The 16,641-nt window shown below is 39.6% G+C and overlaps 1 long non-coding RNA gene across 1 annotated transcript; it reads left to right on the top strand.

Moving 5' to 3' along the window:
* Window positions 1-4,382: 4,382 nt before the first annotated feature.
* LOC137482256 (uncharacterized) lies at window positions 4,383-7,446 on the top strand. Its single transcript, XR_011003966.1, has 3 exons — window positions 4,383-5,068; window positions 5,745-5,843; window positions 7,304-7,446. It is a non-coding gene; the product is annotated as an uncharacterized lncRNA (long non-coding RNA).
* Window positions 7,447-16,641: the final 9,195 nt, after the last annotated feature.

Here is a 16,641-nt window from a genome sequence, read left to right as displayed (position 1 = left end):
AAGTTAGCCTATTAGAGGCTCCTAATGTCACAGTATGTGAAGGTTACTCCCCATTCATACACTGGGAAAAGCTGTGTTTCTTTCCCTGCACTGGAATGAATGTATTATCCCACAAGGCACACTGGATAAAGCTGATATTTGTTGCAGTGGTCTGTTGGATGGCTGTGCAATGCGTTCTGACACCTTCCAGTGTATCCACTATTACAAACTGCTCATAGCAGATTTTATGAAGAGCTGCCTGACAGTTGAGGGGGTCTCTCTTGCAGTCAGATGAAATCTCAGGACATAAGATCAGTCACGTGCACAGGTTAGGAATTCTCGATTCATCAGCAATAAATTTCAGTGTAAAAGATCTACCTGTAGACCATGGTTCATACCAATGCAAATCATCTTTTTTTGTGGGCTTCCTTTGAGGTTATACTTATTTAGAACCAACCAAGTGGAATAGTTGGCCTTTTCTATAGAACAGTGACAGCATATGGTTTTTAAAAAATTCATGTTGCTGTACTTTAAATCACAGCGAGCATTAGCATCTCAAAAAGCATCATGGCATGGATTGAATTATCTGTAATAGCTTCAATATGGCAACACCTGGCTCTACAAGTGTCTGAAGTCAGAGCAGGCCATCTGTTAGTGGTCCAGTTGGATGCTTTCTAAGTACATCCTGCAAGAAAACAAGGACACTGGGGAATCAATTTGGAGAGAGTCTGGGCAACCTGGACTCAGAATGCCCTGTAGGGAAGCAAAGGAGGAATGCATATGGTAAATAAGGGATCTCATTCTGTGTTTCAGTCTCCTGGGAAGGTTGGAGGGACTGTGAAGTTTTTAAATAAAAGCTAGATATAAACTTGGAGACAATCACCAGCTGTTCATTTCTATTCTGGAGCATGTGGAGAAACAAAGGCACATAATAGACCAACAAAAGGATTGAAACAGCATAGAGCAGCATCTGTGTGGCATGATTCCCACAACCACAGGGGCCTCTGTCTTTACAGATGAATTTCATAGCAGTGATAAGAGACAACTGGGTAATGTGACTGCCCAGTGTTAAAGATCTCTCCTTGTGCATGTCTGTACTAAGTCATGCACTGCTCCGAACATATATGGCTGTGTTCAGAGATGTCTGCGGCAGAGCTGTGCTGTGAGGAATGAGCCTTTGTTCAGCCAACGCTGGCTGTAGATCCTCTAATGTTTAAAAACTGCCGCTTGTGATGTTAAAGCTGAACTCTGATACCTTTGCCACATTCTTGGGGATTGGCAGCATGGTTCCTGGCATGCAATTGTGTGCAATTAAACTCACTGTGCTGGCAAGAGAAGAGCCCAGACTAGAATACAGAGCACCAAAAACCTCGAGGTCCTGGCTGGCCATTAGTATTGATGTGAGGGGCTCTGGCAGACACCTCCCATTCTCTTTATTTCTGGTATGAGAGTTCCTGGTGTTTGTTCATTTGCTTTTAAGGCAGAAGGGACCAGGGGAAGGGTTGTCTATGTGCCCCACTTGGGCTGACCAGCACTCTTGTCCAAGGTGATCTCTTCCCCAGCTGTGCATTTCACGTGGAAAATACTCTGATGCTTTAACACAGCTCGTGGGAGACAGATTCACTCACCACAGACTGAGCAGGAGGGCAAGCTGAGAGAGTCAGAAGCAGACATGCTGTCAGACCCCTGAGTGCAGGAAGGAGAGAGACTTTTTGCAGAGAAGCTGTGATGTCACACAGAGGTTGTCTCCAGAGGTGGCACTGAGAGCTGCTTGGTCTAAGAGCAGCCCTGGAGGAGGTTTGCCCAGTGGGGATATGAACAGAAGGTCTGGTTTCACTGTTTGCTCTTTGAGCTGGAAGGTCAGAGCTTTTGCTGTCTTGGAAGATTATTTAATTTATGTTCTAACAAAATATTAGAGCAGAGATTCAGCCCTTTCTTTGTCAGCTTCTACACCACCCAGCATTAGCAGGTGATTCAGCTCCTGCGTGTCACTTAGTGAGTAGCCTTCCCTTTTCTAGCAAGTTTGGCCCTGGAGAGCACTAATTTCTTTTCACAGAGTGAAGAACAAAAGTGTTATCTATCTCCTTGTCTGTGAGAGAGCAGGCTTGGAGGGATGAGGCTGATGAGGCTGCAGCTCCTCCTGTCTTTGTACCATTCCTGCTGGTTCAAGTTCCTCAAGTAATGGTACTGTGGCACATTGGCTGTAAAGTGATTCTCTCTTTGTCACTTTTGTCTTCACCACGATTTAAGGAAATCAATCTCAGCCAGTAAGTTTTAAGAACTTATTTCTCTGCCATGTAGTGCCAGAGGGAGTAGATATTGCTAATTCAGAAAACAGTTTCTTATTGATGTTCTCAAATGCCCTTAATACTGTAGGTAAAAGAAAACCACCCTGAACATGCTGTTTTCATATGTTCTCTTCATATGAAATGAATTCAGTAACACCAATTTTATTATCATTAAGAAAGGCTAAATTGTGAGTTGTCTACACATTAATGTCTGTGTTCTGCATTTAAAAACTGCCCCCTACCAGTTCTTGAAAGGAGTTTCAATCCTGTTTCTCCACATGTGAACACATGCCCAATTTTGTCATGTGTACAGGGGTAACACAGTGAAACAGGAACATAAATGTTCTCAGTATGTGAATCCAGTTCTTCTTGTCCAGCTATAATTTGGATAAAAACAGTAGAAATACTACCTAGTGAATTAAATAGTGGAAATAACATTCTCATGCATGAAGTTTCCAATTGCCTTGTTGAGAAGCACATGGCCTCATCACAGCTCAGCATGAACAGCACGATCTGCTCAGGCTGCTCTCTCAAAAGTGCAACTAGCCTGACTTGGTGGAACTGAGAGCCTTTACACTGACAAATTGCTCAGTGTGTGCAATGCTGGATAATGATGGTTAGCTTAGAGCTTAGCTGAGACATCAAGATAAAAAGGGGAGAGATATGCATGTATCTTGTAATCAAAGGAGAAGGGAAAAGGCCTTTTTTCCCCTTGCATTTTTATTGGCATTCATGCTGGTGTAATCCAAGCTTCTGAACTTTACATTTGCATTTAGTAAAAGCTTGCAGGCCACCTCCTCTAGTCTGAAATGTATCAATGAGGAGGTATCTCCTGATGGCATCCTCTCCTCTGGAACACAGGAAGGGCTGAATGGCAGCTGACTCTGGAGCCAGAGCTCATCCCCGCACTGCAGAAGGTGCCAAACACTGATTGCAGAGGTTTGGATTTGGCAGTGCCCCTTCCTGCAATAAGCATCCCTGAACAGGATGTGTTCATGAATAGATACCTGTTGTTCATTTCAATATTTGCCTTAATTTGTTGCAGAGATCCTAGCATTCACATATGTTCACTAAATGCATAAAATTATACTGTTGTGATTCTGCATTGGAAACCATTTGCTTCTGTGAGGAAGAAAATGGAAACTGCACGAGAAAGAAATGGCAGGACAGAATAGAAATTATCTGTCCTAAATAAATAGGGGATTGATCAGCATTTGAGTTTTTGCTCTAAGATATTTCTTGTGTCAGTCTTGTGATTTGAATGCTAATCTTGCTCGCTGGGAGATCATGTTGTGTTCTCTTGGAGTGGGGTGTAGCAGGCAAGTGCTTATATTGATTTTAATGAATATGAAAAATGCCAGGGCTTCAGAGCTTTCGTTTCCACAGCCTTCATTATCTGCTCTCTATGGAACACGCAGATCTTTTCTGTGGTCTTTTCGTGTCTTATATGAGAACTTACTGACTTTCAGAATCTAATAAAAATATTTAGGTCATGGTTGATAGATTAATGCTTTTCTTCATGATAGAGAATTAACAAGAAGGAAATATTCAGTATGGGGAATTTTGAATGAAAGTGAAACTTGTGGATTCAATTTTGGTCAAGAGTTTGCAACAGATATTGCCATGCAGGCTAGGATTGATCTGCAAGTCTCCACAAAACACATGAAAGCCATTTCTTTATTTGAATGTGCCTGGGGCTTCACATCAAGTGTGTATCAGGCCTGAAAGTGCTTTTCTTATTCCTTGTGCAAGAGAGCCCAGAATCTGATGACAGGTTAAAGCTGTCCCTCTACCAGAGATCTGTGCAGTCTGTCTTACCCAACAATGCAGCCTCTATACTCAAAGCAGTCACCTTGCCATGAAAAATTATAAACATTTAGTGGGCTAACAAATGGCACACAGGTCTTCCCAGCTGACAAATGTGAAGGAGAACAGTTCCATGGAGAAGGTCTCCTGGGCTGGTACAACCCAACCGTGTCTTTACTCAAGCTTCATTTTTATGGAAAGCTGTCATGGAACCGTGATAACCAAGTCATCCTCTGTAAAAACACTGCTGCTTTGGCTGCTGTTTGCCAAAGAACTGCTACAGGTGAAAATAAAAAGCACTGGCAGCATGTCAAATCCTGCCAGATCCTGTGTGTAAAAATCACAAGGAAGCAAAACTGTTTTTCATGTGTGTCTTTCTCCATTTGAACTGCTTCTGGATAGTTTGAGGAAAGTTCAAGCCTATAGGTTGTTTTAATGAAGACAATATGAGTTTTCCCTTCCTGGTATTTATATTTTGAGATCAAAGTAAAAATTTTAGATTATGTTAAGGGTTATTATCCTTTAAAGCTGTGTTTTCTATTGTCCTGCACTTTATATTCTCATTTATGGTCTATTGAATATGTGCATGCTGTTATCATTCCAGGCTAAGTGCAGTTCCAGATCCTTAATGAAGCATTAATGTAGGAGGCAGTAAAAGATGCCTCCCCTACTTGCTTAATTAGCTTTTTCTCTACCACCACTTCCCTGCTACTTCAGGCAGCTTTAACTTAGAAAATAGATCTATTGGCATTTTCATTACAATATTGCTGATAACTTGGGAAGAGCATCCCAATTTACTGCCAAGATGGACCCATAACACACAGTGTGGGAAGATTGTCACTGCATCCCAGCCCAGACAGGGACTGTGGAAACTTCATTTCATTCCCCAGGAGTGCCAAGATCGTTGATCTGGGAGCTGAGCTCATTGCAATGAATGCCTAAGTGGGAATGAAGTTGGATATCCAGGCTTGTCCCATTTGATTTCAGTAATCCAGGTGAAAATGAACCCAGCTCCAAAGCACCTTGTTTTCTGGGGAGGAGGGAGAGAAATCCCACACTGACTGACACAGGTTTGCAGTGACTACAGATTTACTGATTTCATAGTGCAGACAAGAAGGCAGCTGCAGCCAGAGGCTGAAAGGAGCAGGAGTAGCAGGTTAATCTGCTGTGCTGAGAAACACTGCTGCTGGCTTTGCAAGGGTCAGGAGAGCAGCAGCCAGGCTGCTCTGGCCCCCAGATTGCTGCAGTGACAGCAGGCATGACAGTGCAGCTGTTTGAGTGGCAGCTGGAGACTGGGGATCTGATCTCTGGCTGGGAGGAAGAGTCTGTTCTCCTCATAAAACAAGCATAGCATGGTTCTGCTTACAGCTAGAGAAGTTTGAAAACACTGAAATACAAGGTGTTATATGGTTTGGAATCAGATTAAAGATGTTTAAATAATAAAGATATGCATCCCTATAAAACGGCAATATAGAGCAAAAGATCACTTGAATATTTGGGGTTAGTGTTCATATTGTGGTAGTTGATGGGTGGTTTCTTGTCCAAATGAATGGGAAAGGGACAGACTGGAAAGAAAATTAGGGAGTGAAATGTGGAGTAAGACATTTCAAAGTCCTCAAATTTTTGTATGCATTGTAACACAACAGTTTCTTTCTCCCCTGTTTTGGTAAGATTGAAGAAGTCCATCGTGAGTCTGCTAAAATTTATGCACTCTATGAGCTTTTTCCTGTGGAATGTTTCTTCAAATGAAAGGGCAGAAGGAAGAGAACTGTAAGTAGATTACAATTTCTTGCTCTATCTTTCCCTCTAGTCTGTTAAAATCCATTGTTCTCTCTGCAAGAGAACAATGCACAAAGAGAAATGCACTGAGTTGTATTCCAGCTGGGAAGAACACTGGCATAAACATGTGCTGTAATCAACAGCTGTTCAATCAGCATCTGCTGGACAGTGCAGACACCAGGGCCTCAAACCCACCACTGCTGGCTCTGAATGAGCAGCTGCTTTTCTGTCAACCCTGGCATAGATTGTACCTAGCTGGGGGCTTCTTAATCACTGTTAATATCTTACAATATCCTGAGAGACAAATGTTATCTGAAGGTTGCTGAAATATTGTGCTGCCTTTTAATGACAGGCAAGTGACCCCTGCATAGGAAATATGAATTTTGCTGCATCTGTTCTAGGTAAGGTTGAAATTGGAAGGTAACTTTCATGTTTGTTTTGTGGTTTGTGGTAGGTTTTGTTGTTGTTGGGTTTTTTAGCTTATGGTCCCTGTAGCATTGCTAAGATGTAAGGAAAGGTTCTTCTGTAGGTGCTCAGTCTAAAATAACAATGTAGGTACGGGTTTTTAATAAGAAGCAGGGGATTTATGCATATCCTTGTGTGTGTACTCACCTTGAAGGTTTAGTATTAAATATTTTATGTTTTCTGTTCTTGTCTCTAGTGTATTTGAGTGTATACTAGAGGCATGGTAATTATAGAAAACAGAACAAGGAACATATGCCAACAAGGAAAAGAACTTCAGTAAGCTTCTGTAGCTGGTCTGCAGCAACATAAAGGATAATTATTAAATCTTCTGCAGAACAAAGTCAAGGACATTACCAATATTTTGTTCTATAGGACCACTAGTGGCTACAGTGACAATTAAAGAATACTGTTTATCACAGAATTTCATCAAGGTTGTACATGCACATGTTCAGTTAAAACAAGTGCTTTCCTAAAATTTAAGTAGGTACATTTTATTGATCCAGTCTTAGCAATCACACGGTCTCACTCATGCTGACAGTTATTTCATTGTGTATACTAATTAGCAGTGTATTCAAATTACTGCAAGTCACTGGCTATAAATTAAAATGTGACTTAATAAACATGATTGTCCTCATGTATTATCTAGTGCTGTCAAGGAATCAGGATTTTTCCCTTCTCCCTCTACTAATTAAAACCAAACGAGGATAGTGGCTTAACATGCTGCAGCCCTATGCTACTGTCTATGTAAAGTCTTACTATCATTCCTTGAATCTTTTAAGTACAAAATTTGTGGATCATGGGTACTTATTAGCCTTGTTGGTGAAAGGAGGCTGCTTTTGAGATTCTTAAAATATAGGGAAAAATAATCCCCAGTCTGAGGGGATGATGACAGTGTTCTCATTCAAGTGTTTCTATGTAAATTTAATACTGAAAAAAGGTGAAATCTTTAGAAATCCTAACTGGATAATCCACTCCACTCTCAACAGGAAATCAGGCTGGAGGCAATGCTATCTTTTACCAAAGCCTATTGAAGCCAGTAGGAGATTTTCACCTGTTTCTGTGGGTTTTGGGTTAGACCCAAGCAGCTTTTGAAAACACAACATGGTGTATGTTCTCTGCAAAATCAAACTGGTCCCAGGCAGTCCCCACACTTTGGCTCTTTTATGCTCACAGGCACATTTGGAGCCCACATCTCCCTGACAGGGGTGGAGTCACCTGAGTGCTCTGTGCTTCTGGGCCACACATATCAAGGATTTTATCTTGCCTTTCTCTCCTCAGTACAGCAGTACAACAGAACAGATAAAGCCAAGATTACCAGCGTGCTTTGGGACTGCATGATTCATTCCACACACTCATTCTTGCCACAATAAAAAAATACTTGGCTTAAGGGCCTGAGTGCTCACATCACCTAATTTGATGCTATTACAGTTTGACACTAATAGGCTGCTCTTACAAAGAGCATGTGAGGCACAATTTGAAAAAATCCCACTTTGTTAAAAATTGCATCTTATAAATGAATGAATAGCCTGGGTGAAATTTAGGTTGCACTCTTTCCCGTTGTCTTCAAGAAAGGCATTATTCCACCTGCCTTTTTCTTGTAGTTTCCCATCGAGCTTATCAAAGACAAGAAATTAGTAATCTGAATAAAATACCCTTCCATTTTCCACATTTCAGAGAGAGATCTGAGATCAAGAAAACAATAACAAACTCTTAAGGGAAAAACCATAGTTCTAATTTTTTTATGCAGGTTTCTCAGGCTTTGGTGGTAGAGGAGGAAATGTCTGCTCTTTTGCTGTCATGTTTTATTCTCTACCCCGAGGAAAAATAAGGAAAATCTGGAAACCTGGGGAGTTGCAGAGGGATGTTTTGGGCAATACTTTGAATAAGTAATGACTGAATCCTCAGTGTTGAAAATTATATTACTGCTACATTTCAGTTCTTTCAGATGCAGTCTAAAATTAATTAGGATTTCAAATTATGTTATTTTTATTTCAAATTTATATCAGTATACATGTTCAATGCCAATATTCTATGTGTTTCTACATCCCCTGGAGCTATGTTTCAATGAATATGTAGAATGTTGCATGCATTTTCCACTTCTTACCTTTACAAAACACACTTTTCCTTTGCATTTGCATTGAAGAGATGTGGTTTTTATAGTGGTTACACCTCAGAAACTGTATGTAAATGCCTTTCTGGTAAAAAGTCAATAATATTGATGTTTTGTACTTCTGCTGTGTTGGTTTTTTTCCTACTTTAGAAATGTTTACAGGCAAACAGTAAATGTAAATACCTTAACATGCAGAACAGCTCTGTCTCAAATATTGCCTATATTTGTCATTATTCTAATATAAACAACGTACGCGTATTTATTACACAGACCTGCTCAGTAGTATTTTATGTTTCATAAATAAATTATGCATAATACATTTTTTGCCCTTGAAAAGGTAACTAAATATTACTTTTGAATAAGAAAATAACTAATGTAGATATAATTATAATTCTGTTTCCTTTCTCTTAATCAAATAGGATTGGAGATTTTGCATTTTTCTTTGTGGCTTTTATTTTTTCCTAGACTTTGGAATTTCCATTAACTTTACAGCTTTACATCTTATTGCACTTATGTAAGGAATACCACACCTATGTGTAATTAGCTGTAGTACAATAATTTCTTAATTTATTTGAATGACCTGCTTTTGCTTTGTGGGAACATCTTTCTATGAGACTGAGAATTTTGCTGTAGGCTCCAGGACCTATTTTGCTATCTTTTCACCTTTACTTTTCTTAATAGATCACTCTTGGCAAAGCAGCTATTATGGAACTTATTTTTTCGCTGTTCCATATTTTATATTCCAATATTCCATATTGGCTGGAGTGAAATAACTGTGTGCTTAATTTTTATCTTTCTCTCTCTGCCTCCCACCTTTGTTGCCTTATTGTGCCTCTTTTATTGATGTCTTTGATTTTTCCACCGAGTCTCCAAACTTATGAATAAGTCTCCAGAATGTCTTTTTTCAGTCTTCTCCATGCACAAGGAAAAAAAAAAAAATCAAGGGAGTCTAAATTCTGTGTTTGCTGTCATCCAATGATTTTACTTACCAGGAGACTTAAATTAGTGACAGAACCAGTAGAACAGTGATAGAACCCCAATGCCCATCTTAAACATTCAGACTGAAATTTAACATTTCTTTTCTTGCTTTTTAATAACCTCACTTGCCTCAGCACAAATCTGAATCTGGAGTTGTCCCCTTATCTTTGTGTCAAATAACTTACTGCCACTAGAAGACATGATGGGCTGAGCTAGACACAAGCAAGGAGATTTCTGGGCCTGAATGTGCTTCTGCCTCATGTCTCAACTGTGAGTTTGAGTTGACACAGCCAGTTTTGTGTTGACCTAATCCACATCGAGATCAGTGGAAGCAAAAGTGACCAAAAGTCAAGCAGGGAGAATTATGGTTGGGATCCATGAGAGAAGACTCCAGATTTTATTGTTTTCACCCCTTCTCTGCTAAACCCAGCTCGATTGTGGCACACCAATGGCAGGTTTAGGCTAGCCTTAGCCTCCTAAGCAGTATCTGACTATTCAAAGCTGGCCCCCAAGCTGCCCTTTGTGGAGGGGGCTGGAGATGAAGAAGGGTGGTTGATTTGCAGATGTCCCTACTCCAAGTGGTTTTTGATGAATGAGATTAATCTCCTCTGCAAAGAGCAATGTCCTCTGGAGCTCTGATTTTGGCATTGTTGGCAGAGTTAACACCTGCTGGGCATTACTATCCTTGGAATGGAATGGTGAGATGGCTGCTGGATCTCTTTTCACCTGCCAGTATTTTATGGAAACAACTTTCAGCCCTAGTTGAGCTAAATACTTTGGAGGTGCAGCACTGACAAACAAGGCATTGTTTCCAGGGTACAAACTTTCCCCCTTTCCCCCTTGTCTTAGGGTAGTTACCTGGGATTGTTCAGATTTTGCCAATCTTACTCCTTATCTGTGAAAGTCCTTGCACTTTGTGTAGCCCATAGAAAATACTGAAACTAATTTCAGATTAAAGCACTGTTCAGTAGGAAATTATGTGAGAGAGGAACTTTAAGAATTCATTCAGATTTAAAAAATCTTATTGAAAAGAAAAATAATTCAACTGAGACCAATGACAAGCATTTTCCTTTTCTCACTAACCAACCTAGAATAAAAAAAAAATCAGCATTCTTCACTCAGCTGGAGATTGGTTCTTGTTGCAAGTGTGTTTCATCACTGTTGGTAGTGTAGTGGATTTGTACTGAATGAAGTTTAGCTCCACAACAGCAGTGTGGAAAATTGTAAAGGCATATATTTTTTTTAAGGCTACATAAACAGTACTTAAACTAGTATGGGACTGGTTTAATTTTCAGCCTTGTGTTTATTTTGGAAGAATAAGGAGGAAGTAGAGGAGAGAAATATTTTTCTGTGAGAGGTAACTGCCAGAGGAGCAGATAGTGCTTGTTTCATAATCTGACTTTTTGGACATTACTCAAAGCCTGCAACACTCACTGGAAATATTCCCATAACCTTCCCTGAGCTGCAGCCTGGATCAGGTCTGAGCTGGCAAGGAGGTGCTCCGAGCCCTGGATTAATCTGGCTCTTCGAAGCCCCCAGCCCTGTGTCTGTAAAGAAATGTAAGAGAATCCAACAGCCACAGGAGGCAGCCTGGGGAGCCAGTGCTTGGCTGCTTTGTACCAGCATTTGCTTTTTAAGGGCTTGCACTCCGGAACCTGGGGAAAGGAACTGGGAGTTTTATTTGTTTGACAGCATTTCCAGTGCGTCCATCTCTATAATTCAACCTGATGTCTCAATCTGAACACGTTTTTTATTCTTGGTGTCTGGAAGTAAGCTGTCACCCAAAGTGCCTGCCAGGAATTTCCTAATTAACATGTTAATCAAGATTTGCCTCAAGGTGTTGCTTAGAATCATTAGTAATACAAAGAAATAGCTAACAGACATATGTGGCAGGACTTGAAGAAAAGAATGTGTCCAGAGAATAGTGTCTGCTTGTACCACAACCATCAAGGAAGAGCAAATAGCAAATCAGTCAAACTCAGTTACAGTGAGTCATGAGGCCACATGAAGTGTCCTGTCTTAATTAGATAATATTGGATTGTGCTTTGAGGCAGGAGAGTGGTGAGGCTCTGGCGAGAGCCCTGGAAGGATGCTTATAACAGGGGAGAAGTTTTGGAAACAGCTTTGGGTGGTGGGACTGTGCAAGGCTCTGGTTTGCGCTGCCTGCAGAGAGCTCTGGCTCTGAGAGCTTTGGCTGAGCTCTCCCTCCTGGCACTCGGAGCCAGATCACCCAAGGTCCATGTCCTCATCAGCATCCCTGTAGCATAACGTGGATAAATAAACAAGCATTTTCACTCAGCTACAGACTAATCCTTGTTGCAACTGTGTTTTATCGCTCTAGCCAGCAGGTCCCTCCAGGCAGGGCTGCACACCAAAGCTTTTCACACTGGGTGTAAGTTCTGTGTTCAAACAGCACTGTCAGGTTAGTGTAGGGGGAAAGGATTTCCTCTGGAGGAGGCCAGTGGGCCCACAGCTCAAAATCCAGGATCCTCTACAGTGCCACGAGGTATCACCTAAACAACAGGGCTCTGGAGTGAGCCAGCTCCACAGATGGGAACAGGCAGGCAACCAGAAGCACTGGCACTTCCTTCCATGGAGGTACAAATTGTTTGTAGTGGCTTCCACATGTTAGCATAAAAGGCACCTTAGAAACGTGAGTGATAAATGGCAGCACCACAAATTATTTAGAACATAAGGAAAAACCTTTGCAGGCAATAATTCTGGCACCTGTATCTATTAGCAACAGATTAGTGGGAAGCTGGAAAACAAGACAGGGTGGCATAATAAGATTAATGATCTCACCATGCACCTAAATACACTCATCTGGAATTCATATTGCTAATTGACTTAGTGAGAAATCCTTTGGTTTTTCACTGGGGGCTAATGGGCAGGATAGCTTTCTTCTTTGCTACCTGGAAAAGAATTTGGGATGAATCTTAAATTCAGCTTGATCTGAGTTATGACAACAGGATTCGGAAGGTGTAGAGAGTCTCTTAGCAGAGGCAGTCAGCTGCCACTTAGGGTTTAAGGCTAAATTTACTTTCGTTTTCGTATATTGCAAATCTGACAACACTGTAAAATATTGAAGTCTTTCTTGAGGAAACATGCTGGACTACAAGAGTTTGTTATTAAGTGCTAGTTTATATGTTAAAAAATGGTTTGTAATGAAAAGTTTTTTTAAATGTAAAGAAGTCTCTTAAAATTAAGCTGTTTGACCTGTACTATTTAAGTTATAAAATCTGACTTGCTACTCGACTATTATGAGTGTGTAGTTTTCTGAGATTTTGATGCCCAGTACCATGTGTGGACATTAGCAGCTATTTAAATGTTCTCATTGTTAGGGCCTAATGCAGTTTAAGTAAAACATCACAATCATTTAGACAAACCCGTGCATTAGAGCTGTATTTGTGTGGTTTTCTTTGCTGAGCAGCTTGTTTCTCATACCACCAGGAGGTGACAGGCTGCAGCAATCAGTGCACACAAGGGGACTGGGCACAGCCTTGGAAACACAATTGCTTTGTTCTTGGCCTGTACTTAACTGTTCTTCAGTGTAACAGCAGGGGTTTATATTTTGATGATTTGCCTAAGAAATGTGAAAAGGAAGTTACAGACTCAATTCCTTTGGAACTGTGTAGATGTTAAAGGTTTCTGGCAAATTATAACTATTTGTTGGGAAACAAGAGGTACTGACACAAACTCATTTTATTAGCCTGTGTTTAAGTAACAGTGGGTCACCAAGGTCACGGACATTTTGCCATATCAGACAATTTCTTAGAGAAATAAGCAATAATGGCTGTAAACTGCATGTGTGTAGATCAGGAGAGGAGAAGGTGGGCAGCTATTGAAGAAATTAGTTTGTATCCTGTGGTCTGTCTTTGCTTGTCAGCATTGGCAAGCGTTTAATCAAAGCTTCATCATGTACAGAAGAAACAGCTTTAGTACTTTTGATTTAGTTGTCCTTGTTTCACCTGGGAACAAATCTCAAAGCAAGGCTGGTAGAAATCAGGATAACTGCAGATCTGTGGTTGCACAGAAGAGTGAATTTGATGTGGGATTGTCCACCCATCAGAGTGGGATCGCAGTATATGGAAGTCTTTGATTAAGAGTATGAATAAGTAGTTTGGATTTGTTTTTATCTTTAATAAATACAGACACAGAAAATTACTGGCAGCCAGCTATGTTGTAAAGTAAATAAATTATCTGTTGGCAGACTACTGGCCAAGTAGTCTGCCAACAGATATAAGCTTACTGACCTAGGTTCATCATTGGGTGGTTTTTTGAGTATTTGGCTATAAACCCCATTATATATGCCAAAACATGACAACTGCTTTTTACTGAATTTAAAATGACTTTCAGAATTATCTGGATATTTGGAAGTTCTTTTGTTTTTACTTGTAATATTTGGGATACTTTACAAACCCCAAGTAATTTGGATAAATGAGTATTTTCCCTTTAATCTTGCTTTCTGTATATGTTTTTAAAGCTTTAGGAAACTTTACTAGAGAATGCAATATTTTAATATATTCCCTGATTGAAAAATTATAATTATTTCAGTTTCAATATAGAATATTTGAATATGGTTTGTCTTTCATTTAAATGTTGCTGTTTGAGTGATCTCATTTTTTTTCAAGATCTTTGAAATTTTCCAGACATGATTCAACCAAATATATTTTGTCATATTCTTCCAGTGTCTGCCTAGTTTCATTATTTTGCAAAGCAGTTATTGCAGAATAGCTTTTATTTTCAGCAGAAGTAATCTGTGAATTATTTGTGAACAGGAGAGAACTTTCTCAAAAGTACTCTAATATCTAAGATGATATCACTTGCTGTTCACATAGAAAGAAATATAGTTCCATAAAATCAGGACTATTGCAGGAATCTCCATACTAAGCAGGGAAAGGGAAAGTATGGATTATTTGCAGGTGTTATTTCAACTTTAGTGAATCTAACCAAACATTCATCTTCCCTAAATTATGGCCAGGCAGTTTGTCCAGCACCACAGGGTGAAATTACTTACGTCTTCCATGGTCATTACCTTTTCTTGTTATCTTAGGTAATGTTAAGAACCATGTGTTAGTTCCTTTCCCTATTTATTGAGCTTTTCACCTTGTAAAAAAATGGAATGCCAGAATGTTTGCCCTGCCTGGATACATTTATATGTATGTATTTTTATGTTCCAGGTGACTAGGACTGCTCAAACATTATTCCTCCAGTAAATCTTGAAAACCCAAATTGAAAAGCGTGTATTACTACTCTGAGATCTCTGTCGTTGTTAGGCTTACCTTGTTGACTGAAACTGCTCAGACTTGCATTATATTGTATCTCTATTTTAACATCACTTGGATTAACAGAGGATTGGAAGACCACTAGCAGCAATTTTGTTATTTGCTTTCCAAAAGATTGCTGGCCCAGCTGTATTTCACTTGTATGCTTGGTTACAATATGTGAACTGCAAAAGATTGCCTAATATCTCAGGTGCATAAATTAAAGCACCAACACATGATGCACACAAACCTTATCTGCAGTTGCTCAAAATACATCATTGCTGTATTGTGTGAGCTGTGACGTTTTAAACTCAGTTGCAATTTATTTCCCAGACATGATGCTTGGATATTAACTTTCTGCAGTTAAGTAAAAGATCCAAAATCACATGCACAGGGTGGGGAGAGAGGACTAATATTTCTCATTTTTCAGTCTTGATTGATACCAACGATTCATTGCACTTTATAAAAAATTTAAAAGTCCATCATACTTTACCTGTTTACATAGCTCATTGTCTTGCTGCTTTTTCAATTTGCAGTTCTAGCAAGTGCCAAATAAGGGTATTGCATCTGTAGTTAATATGAATAATTACTGAACTGCCAAGAGCGATCTTGGAATCTCTATGAATGAGCTACAAGAGTTGATAATCCTCCTCTGTTTTAATTAATTACAGAAAAATAATCTGCTAGTCTAATCAGTTGTTTTCAAAGTCAAAAAAAAAAAAAAAAGAAGAAAAAAGAAAGGCAACAGTGTCTAATTTCAGTTAAATATACAATGTCGAAACCTCCCACCAAACCAAAAAACAACCCGAAAAGAACTCTTGATATATGTATTTCCAGTACTTAATATTTGCCTACAAACCAGAAGTTTAAATAAAATATGCAGCCTTAAAACATAATTTGCAGTTTACTTGCTTAGTGCCTGAGTTCCTCTGGGGAATCAAAATGCGTTTTAGGGTGACTGTTGAGAGATGTGTGCTGCAAGGTTCTCCTCTCTCCCTCAACCCCCCAGGGCCATCAGCCCTTTTTGTTGTTGTTTCCTGTTCATCTTGGAAATGTTCTGTTGAAGCTGCTGCATTGTTAATGAAAACTCACTGTGTAGTGCCCAAGATACTCTCCTTTGAAAAAGGAAATTAAATTTTAAAAGCTTAATTAAGATAATGCTGAAGATCTGGTTTACCTACAAACAAATGGTATCAGAGTTAAGGGAATGAATGTTGCTATGCCAAAGAGATTCCAGGACAGACATCTTTCAGCTGATCTGGTGCTGGTTTATTTGTAAGCAATTGTGTAGCTTTCTTAATTATTCCTCATCACTAGTGAGGTAGCAGATAATTTAATTTGTGATATTGCTGACAGAGAGGCTTCCTCATTACCATCAAGTTAATTTGTGCTATTAAATGTGTCTGTTACCTTCCCACTCAAATTATGAGCCATTGTGGGATGTGTCCTGTTGCAGAGCAGCTCATTCCATGAACACTTGCCAATTAGAGACCTACAGTGCAACTTGTGATTAAAGCATTTAAATTTTGGAGTGTTCTGAGGACCTGGTATGAATTAAAACTGCTGAGTGAACTTCATTTATGGGATTTTTGATTATTAGCCACATTCCACTAGGACTTGTGTTGGGATGTGGTGTGGCATGTACATACTGATATATTAGTGGTTTGTTATGAAGTGAATCCTGCCTGGTGTCATAGCAGGAGACATTTCATTTTAGACTTATGGAAAGAAATTCAGGCCTTGCTCCAGGCATTCATCTTTAACTTCCCAATAGATGAATGTCTCTGTCTGGGAAGTCAATTAAGCTTCGTGACAGTTCCACTGGTCCTTCACTTGTTGATTACAAAAACAGGGCTGTCTGACAGCTACCTGATAAATCTCTATTCTGAGGGACTGAAGAGCCCAAACTTCTTTTACTCATTAAAATAACATAGAAAAAATATAGATGATTTCTTTTTTCTTTTTTTTTTTT

Source organism: Anomalospiza imberbis, chromosome 14 (assembly GCF_031753505.1).
Source record: "Anomalospiza imberbis isolate Cuckoo-Finch-1a 21T00152 chromosome 14, ASM3175350v1, whole genome shotgun sequence".
Classification (NCBI taxonomy): Eukaryota; Metazoa; Chordata; class Aves; order Passeriformes; family Viduidae; genus Anomalospiza; species Anomalospiza imberbis.
This window is presented reverse-complemented; position numbering and strand designations above follow the sequence as displayed.